This window comes from Triticum urartu, chromosome 1A (assembly GCF_056163025.1).
Source record: "Triticum urartu cultivar PI428250 chromosome 1A, HENAU_Tu73, whole genome shotgun sequence".
In the NCBI taxonomy this organism is placed as follows: domain Eukaryota; kingdom Viridiplantae; phylum Streptophyta; class Magnoliopsida; order Poales; family Poaceae; genus Triticum; species Triticum urartu.
In genome coordinates, this window is record NC_141873.1 from 197,159,422 (window position 1) to 197,168,618 (window position 9,197).

Consider the following 9,197-nt stretch of genomic DNA (forward strand, 5'->3'; position numbering starts at 1 on the left):
CGTAAGTGACCGTGAAGGGATTGACAACCCCTTTATCGCATTGGTTGCGAGGTTCTTATTTGTTTGTGTAGGTACAAGGGACTTGTGCATAGTCTCCTTCTAGATTGATACCTTGGTTCTCAAAAACTGAGGGAAATACTTACACTATTTTGCTACATCAACATTTACTCTTCAAGGGAAAACCAACGCAGTGCTCAAGAGGTAGCAAGAAGGATTTCTGGCGCCGTTGCCGAGGAGATCTATCATAAACTCTTATCCCTCGCATTACATTATTTGCCATTTGCCTCTCATTTTCCTCTCCCCCACTTCACCTTTGCCATTTCTTCACCTTCTTCCCATATGTATCTTTGTTTGTGTTTCCATGCACCTTCTATTTGCTTGCTAAAAATCTGTTGATATGGATCCACTTAATGTGTTCTATTTGGATCATCTTTGATCCTTATGCGCTCGTGCTGAAACCCCCACTAGCCTAGTTGATGGGAAATCTTTAGATGAGCATGCTCATTTTGTGTGTCACCGTTTGTCTGAAAAAGGGAGACTCTTATGGGATAAAATAAACAGATTGTTGTGTTATGCTTGGAATCTTTGTGAAATTTGTGATTTTACTTGTTGCTCTAAGAACCCTAAAAAACACCTCCCCTACCTATGTGAGTTTAATGATAACGAAATCTTATCTTCTTATGCAAAGGGTGTTTATGGTTACTACGATATCGAACAAATTGAAGAATTTGTTGCTTTTAAGGGTGCTTATGAAGTTGCTTCTTTGATTGGAAAGTATGATATTACTCTCTACGAATCGGAAAATTTTGACATACTTAAATATTGCTATGAAAACTATGCTCATAATGTGTATGTCAAAGAATTTATTGAAAGAATGACCGTTGCTTTGGAAGAAAATAATGATATGCATGAATCTATAGATAATTATGATTCCGATGATTTGAGTGAAATATCCCATGATGAACATGATGCTTGCTATTCTTGTGGCCTTGATGCCAATATTTATGAAGATGAATTTGCCATAGTTCCTTATGTTAAACATGAGATCATTGCTATTGCACCCATACTTGATAGTTCCTTCAATGAAAAGCATGATTGCAATGATGTTATCATAAATTATATTAATGCCAATTGTGCTAATATTAATAATATGCAAAACCGTAAGCTTGGGGATGCTAGTTTTGCTATGTCCTCTACTTGTTGCAATGATCATGATTGGGGTGATTCTTCTTTTGATCTTGAAAATTTATTTAAGCCCCGTGATGAATATGAGATTGATAATAGTGTTTGCAATATTATTGAAAGTGGGTTTGGAAGAGTGTCAACTTTAGATTTGTTCAATCTTATGAAATTTTTGATAAAAGTGGGTTTGGAGAGGTCATGACTTTTGTTAATGTAAATCCCACTATTTTGTAAGAGTGTTAACTTTGCATGCATGTGCATCGTGTTGAAACTATTTTATGTGATATCTATTTTGTTGAATTTGCTTATGATCCCACATGTAATTATTATGAGAGAGAAAAATATGATTGTAGAAATTTTCATGTTACTAAATTACCTCTCGTTATGTTGAGATTGCTATTGTTTCTTTTTGCTTCCTTGCATATGCTAGTTTTTGCTTGCTATGATCATTTGAGTGCCTATAATATGCCTATGCATAGGAAGTATGTTAGACTTAGATGTGTTTGCCACGTGTTTTATGATTCTCTCTTTTGTTCTTCAATTCTTGTCTTTCATGTGAGCATCATTGAAATTATCAATGCCTAGCAAGGGGCATTAAACGATAGCGCTTGTTGGGAGGCAACCCAATTTTATTTTTATTCCTTGATTTTTTGTTCTGTTAAGTAATAAATAATTCATCTAGCCACTGTTTAGATGTGGTTTTATTCTTTTAATTAGTGTTTGTGCCAAGTAGAACTTTTGGGAAGACTTGGGGAAAGTCTTTGCGACCTTGCTGTAAAAAACATAAACTTTAGCGCTCACAATATTTTCTGCCATCTTTTACTAGAGAGTGCGATTAAGTTGATTCATTTTGCAGATGATTAATAGATAAATTCCTCACGTCCAGAAATTTATTTTAGAATTTTTTGGGTTACAGAAGTATTCGAAACCTACAGATTACTATAGACTGTTCTTATTTTGACAGATTCTGTTTTTTGTGTGTTGTTTGCTTATTTTGATGCATCTATGGCTAGTATCGGAGGTTATAAACCATAGAGAAGTTGGAATACAGTAGGTTTAACACCAATACAAATAAATAGTGATTTCACTATAGTACCTTAAGGGGTGGTTTGTTTTCTTATACTAACAGAGCTCATGAGATTTTTTGTTTAAGTTTTGTGCTGTGAAGTTTTCATGTTTTGGGTAAAGATTTGATGGATTATGGAATAAGGAGTGGTAAGAGCCTAAGCCTGGGGATGCCCAAGGCACCCCAAGGTAAAATTGAAGGACAGCCAAAATCCTAAGCTTGGGGATGCTCCGGAAGGCATCCCCCCTTTCGCCTTCTTCTATCGGTAACTTTACTTGAGGCTATATTTTTATTCACCACATGATATGTATTTTGCTTGGAGCGTCTTATATGATTTGAGTCTTTGCTTTTTAGTTTACCACAATCATCCTTGCTGTACACACCTTTTGGGAGAGACACACATGAATTGAAATTTATTAGAATACTCTATGTGCTTCACTTATATCTTTTGAGCTAGACAATTTTGCTCTAGTACTTCACTTATATCTTTTAGAGCACGGTGGTGGCTTTATTTTGTAGAAATTATTGATCTCTCATGCTTAACTTATATTATTTTGAGAGTCATTTAGAACAACATGACAATTTGCTTTGATTATAAAATTAGTCCTAATATGATAGGCATCCTAGATGGGTATAATAAAAACTATCATAAATAGTGCATTGAATACTATGAGAAGTTTGATACTTCATGATTGTTTTGAGATATGAAGATGGTGATATTAAAGTCATGCTAGTTGATTAGTTGTGAATTTGAGAAATACTTTTTCTAAAGTTTGTGATTCCCGTAGCATTCACGTATGGTGAACCGTTATGTGATGAGGTCAGAGCATGATTTATTTATTGATTGTCTTCCTTATGAGTGGCGGTCGGGGACGAGTGATGGTAATTTCCTACCAATCTATCCCCCTAGGGGAATGCGTGTAGTACTTTGTTTCGATAACTAATAAATTTTTGCAATAAGTATGTGAGTTCTTTATGACTAAGGTTGAGTCCATGGTTTATACACACTCTCGTCATTCCACCATTGCTAGCCTCTCTAGTACCGCGCAACTTTCGCCGGTACCTTGAAACCCACCATATACCTTCCTCAAAATAGCCACCATACCTACCTATTATGGCATTTCCATAGCCATTCCGAGATATATTGCCATAGCCATTTCCATAGCCATATACCTTCCTCACATAGAGTCATATTTTGTTCTAAGTATTGAGTTGTAATCTTTGAGTTGTAAGTAAATAGAAGTGTGATGATCATCATTATTAGAGCATTGTACCAAGTGAGGAAAGTATGATGGAGACTATGATTCCCCCACAAGTCGGGATGAGACTCCGGACGAAAAAAAAGAAAAAGAAAAGAGGCCCTAAAAAGAAAAAAGGCCCAAATAAAAAAATATAAGAAATGAGAGAAAAAGAGAGAAGGGACAATGTTACTATCCTTTTACCACACTTGTGCTTCATAGTAGCACCATGATTTTCATGATAGAGAGTCTCCTATGTTGTCACTTTCATATACTAGTGGGAATTTTACATTATAGAACTTGGCTTGTATATTCCAATGATGGGCTTCCTCAAAATGCCCTAGGTCTTCGTGAGCAAGCGAGTTGGATGCACAACCACTTAGATTCTTTTTGAGCTTTCATACACTTATAGCTCTAGTGCATCCGTTGTATGTCAATCCCTACTCACTCACATTGATATCTATTGATGGGCATCTCCATAGCCCGTTGATATGCCTAGTTGATGTGAGACTATATTCTCCTTTTTGGTTTCTCCACAAACACCATTCTATTCCACCTATAGTGCTATGTCCATGGCTCACGCTCATATATTGCGTGAAGATTGAAAAACTTTGAGAACACCAAAAGTATGAAACAATTGCTTGGCTTGTCATCGGGGTTGTGCATGATTAAATACTTTGTGTGATGAAGATAGAGCATAGCCAGACTATATGATTTTGTAGGGATAACTTTATTTGGCCATGTTATTTTCAGAAGACATAATTGCTTTGTTAGTATGCTTGAAGTACTATTATTTTTATGTCAATATTAAACTTTTGTCTTGAATCTTTCGGATCTGAACATTCATTCCACAATAAAGAAAGTTACATTGAGAATTATGCTAGGTAGCATTCCACATCAAAAATTCTGTTATTATCATTTACCTACTCAAGGACGAGCAGGAATTAAGCTTGGGGATGTTGTAACACCCCGAGACCGGAGCTCCAGATGCCTTCCATGTTTTCCGGGTTTTGTCGTGTGATTTGTTTGGTTCTTTGCATCATGTGCATTGCATCATGTCATCATACCATCATGCCATTTCATTTTTCTTAAACTCAACTAAATAAATTGCATAGATCTTTTGATCTATTCAAACCGAGGGAATTCACATGGTGATTCTCTTCATAACATATCCTCCCAATATTAGGGGGCTATATTAAATATTCCTTTAATTTGGAATTCACCATACCACACTTGCAAATTATCCCAATGCCTTTGTTATCTTAATTCTTGGTCTCCAACTTTGCCATATATTCTTTCATCATATTCCAAAGCTCCACCATAAATCCGAACATTGTTTGGACACTTATAAAACCAATTCCTTGTTCAAACCATTTGAATTAAATTCTTGCAATCATGTCCCCTCCTATTTTTCTTGGACCGTGCACATTTTTGCGAGTCTGGGAAATTTAATCCGCTGCCCAAATTCTTGTCCACTCTTTTCTTCCTTTCTCTTTTTTTCCTTCTTTGTTTTTTCTGTTTTTAGATAGAAGAGAGAACCAGGCCGGCCCATTTGCCTCTAAGCCCAACTTAGCTTTCCAGACCAGCCCCTTTCTTTCCTCTCCCTTTTCTCTCTTTGTTGTTCCTTATTATGTGAGGAGGTCAGTAGCAGAAGCCCACCTCCCGAGCCATTTGCTTCTCTCGACCGAAGGCCTCCCACAGCCTCCTAGACCAACAGGCCCAGTTCCCCTCCTCTAACCCTAGCACCGACTAGAACCTCTCTCTCCCTCGATCCCTTCCCTCGTCGCCCTCCTCACGCCGCCAAGAGCCCCTGCGCCCGATTCCCCATCTCCTCGTTCTTTCCCGCAGTGCCGCAGGCACGCACACATCAAGCTCCAGGAGAGCACCCGCGCTCGATCCCGTGGCCGCGCCTCCCTGTTGCAGTTGCAGCTTCATCCCCGCAGCCCTCCTCGCTCGGTCTTGAGCGCCCCAGCACCACACCTCACCGCCGCTTGCTCCGGCGACCAGCAGGACGCTGCCGCAGCACCGACCAGCGTCGGCCTCGACCTCCTCCCTCACGCATGGCTCGCCTCCCGCCTCGTTCATCGTCTGCTCCTCCACGACGTCTTCCGCACCCCGGCCACCGGTGCCCTCGCCGGAGCCACCTTGCCTCACCCGCCGCGAGCTCCTTCTCCGGTGACCTCGTACTCTACTCGCCCGCTTCCCTTGTTCCTCCTTGCCACGCGCCGACTCCTTTCTCCCTCGCGCCGAAGACTTGCTGCTGCCTGGTTTTTCCCATCACTTGCAGCTGATGGAGCAGGACCTCCTCATCGTGGCTCTACCTCCACCAGTAGCCCCCTGCTGCCTGTCATCTCCATGGCCTTGAGGAGCCGCCCAAGTTGCCAGTTGTTTTGGCACTTGCATATCACTGTTGAACCGAGGAGACTAGCACCGCCAAGTCCAAGGACGATCCCCGAAGATTTTGGACGCGCCAAGTTCCTCTCGAAAATACATCTACATGATGACCCGCCAAGTACCGTAGCACCGAAGACCTTGGATACGCCAAGTTCGACTATCACCAACCAAGTGTACAACTATCATCGATGTGTACGACTACAACATGAACGAGTACCACGACGACCCTCGAAGGACTCAGACCCATCAAGTTCCCTTTGGGTGCGCCAAGTTCCAAGGCGTCGCATAAGTTTCTTCGTGAAACCTGTTCGGCCACTCAGATTCGCAAGTACCACAACGACCGGAGTCCTCGGATGAGTCAAGTCCCTCTCCGACCGTGTACCACTACCCTTGCGAGAACGACTACTTCCCACGACGACCCCGTGAACAACTACTTCCCCTTTGACATGTGTACCTCTACCGCCAAACTCGATCTGCTCCTAAGACACATGCTTTGAAGGTATAATAGCCGAGATGATGACCCGTGGTCGAATGCATGTGTGTTGTATGAGATGCATGTTTAGATGTGGTATTCGCCCGTGAACGCTAGTTGTTCCTCCTCGTTGCCATGCCGTCCACCCATGGGAACCCGGTAACCGGGATCACCCCACCATCTTTTGCATGCTCCCGCCACACTTCCTTTGCATCGGTATCAACATGAGCTACCGGAATTGTTATGTTGCCGTGACTCATTTCGGATTCATTGCCGTGGCCCCTTTTCCTTCTGCCATGGCGACAAATGCTCCATATCATGTTCTTATCAACATTTTCATAAAATTGCATAAACTTGCATATGCCATCCGCATCATGATAACAACATTTAAAATGTTTATAATTGTTGTTGCATTAAAATGCTAATGCACATGAGGTTTTACCGGAATTGTTGTTTTATGTTTCCGGCCTCATTTAAAGTGCCTAACTGTGTATTTTACTCAGGTTTCACCTCTTGCCATGTTAACCAACATTTAGTATTATTGAGTACCTATATGGGAGAGAACTAAATAATTAAATATGGTGTTTCTTCAATATGCAACTTGTTGCATATTGAGATCCACTTAATTTGTAGTATTGCTTGTTGCACTTTGCCATGCCTCTTTAAACCGGACATGCATCATACTTGGTTGTGCATCATGCCATGTTTATGCTTGTGTGTTTACCATGTTGCTTGCTTCTTTCCAGGTTGCTTCTCTCGTTAGCTTTAGTTTCGTTCCGGAGTTGTGAGGATTCATTCGACTACGTTGGGTCCTCTACTTCTTGGGCTCGTTCTTCTTCCTTGCGGGATCTCAGGCAAGATGACCATACCCTCGAAATCACTTCTATCTTTGCTTGCTAGTTGTTCGCTCTATTGTTATGCCGCACTACCTACCACTTACTATATCGTGCCTCCCATATTGCCATGTCAAGCCTCTAACCCACCTTTCCTAGCAAACCTTTTGTTTGGCTATGTTACCGCTTTTGCTCAGCCCCTCTTATAGCGTTGTTAGTTGCAGGTGAAGCTGAAGTTTGTTCCATGTTGGAACATGGATATGTTGGGATATCATAATATCTATTATTTTAATTAATACATCTATATACTTGGTAAATGGTGGAAGGCTTGGCCTTATGCCTGGTGTTTTGTTCCACTCTTGCTGCCGTAGTTTCTGTCATACCGGTATTATGTTCCTTGATTTTGCGTTCCTTACGCGGTTGGGTGTTATGGGAACCCCTTGACAGTTCGCTTTGAATAAAACACCTCCAGCAAAGCCCAACCTTGGTTTTACATTTGCCTAAAAACCTATAACCTTCCCTTGGGTTTTCGCGAGCCTGAGGGTCATCTTTATTTTAAACCCCTGGGCCAGTGCTCTTCTTAGTGTTGGTCCAACCTGTCAGTAGTCGGTGGCCACCAGGGGCAACTCTGGGTTGGCCTACCAGAAGTTTGGACAATCCGGTGTGCCCTGAGATTGAGATATGTGCAGCTCCTATCGGGATTTGTCGGCACATCCGGGCGGCTTTGCTGGTCTTGTTTTACCATTGTCGAAATGTCTTGTAACCGGGAATCAGAGACTTATCGGGTCTTCCCGGGAGAAGGAATATCCTTCGTTGACCATGAGAGCTTGTGATGGGCTAAGTTGGGACACCCCTGCATGGTTTAAACTTTTGAAAGCCGTGCCCACAGTTATGTGGCAGATGGGAATTTTTTAATATCCGGTTGTAGAGAACTTGACACTTGACTTAATTAAAATGCATCAACCGTGTGTGTAGCCGTGATGGTCTCTTTTCGGCAGAGTCCGGGAAGTGAACACGGTTCTTGTGTTATTCTTGTGCGTAAGTAGTTTCAGGATCACTTCTAGCTTCACGTCGGTTGCGTTGCTTCTCTTCTCGCTCTTATTTGCGTATGTTAGCCACCATATATGCTTAGTTCTTGCTTCAGCTCCACCTCGCTACCTCCTCCTACCCATAAGCTTAATTAGTCTTGATCTCATGGGTGTGAGATTACTGAGTCCTCGTGACTCACAGATACCTCCAAAACAGTTGCAGGTGCCGATGATACCAGTGCAGATGACGCAACCAAGCTCAAGTGGGAGCTCGATGAAGATCTTGTTCATTGTGTTGTTTCATTTCCTGTTGATCAGTACTAGAGCCCAGTTGGGACGATCGGGGATCTAGCATTTGGGGTTGTCTTCTTTTATTTTGGTTCCGTAGTTAGACCTTTGTTTGTACTTTGGATGATGTATGGATTATTTATGTATTGTGTGAAGTGGCGCTTGTAAGCCAACTCTTTATCCCTTTCTTATTCAGTGCATGGGATGTGTGAAGATTACCCCTCTTGCGACAAGCCTACCATGCGGCTATGCCTCTAGGTCGTGCCCCGACACGTGGGAGATATAGCCGCATTGTGGGTGTTACAAGTTGGTATCAGAATCATCCCCGACTTAGGAGCCCCCTGCTTCATCGAATCGCTGACATTGTTGAGTCTAGAACAAAATGTTTTGAGTGTTAGGATTATATATATAGGAGAGTAGGATTCTTTTTACTCCTCAGTCCCTTCGTCGCTCTAGTGAGGCCTCCTAACATAGAAGTTTTGACTTTTCTCTCCTCAAATTTCACGATTTTTTTAGGGATCGTTGAAAAGAATTCCTACGTGATACTTGAATTCCCACTTATAAACTCCCGAAACTTTCTGCTTATGCAATCAGGTGTTGGGGATACAGGGGAAGCATAAAATCTCACCCAAACTAAGAATCCCTACATCCAGTTATATCCATCCTTCAACACATAACCAAGAAACCTTCGGAAAT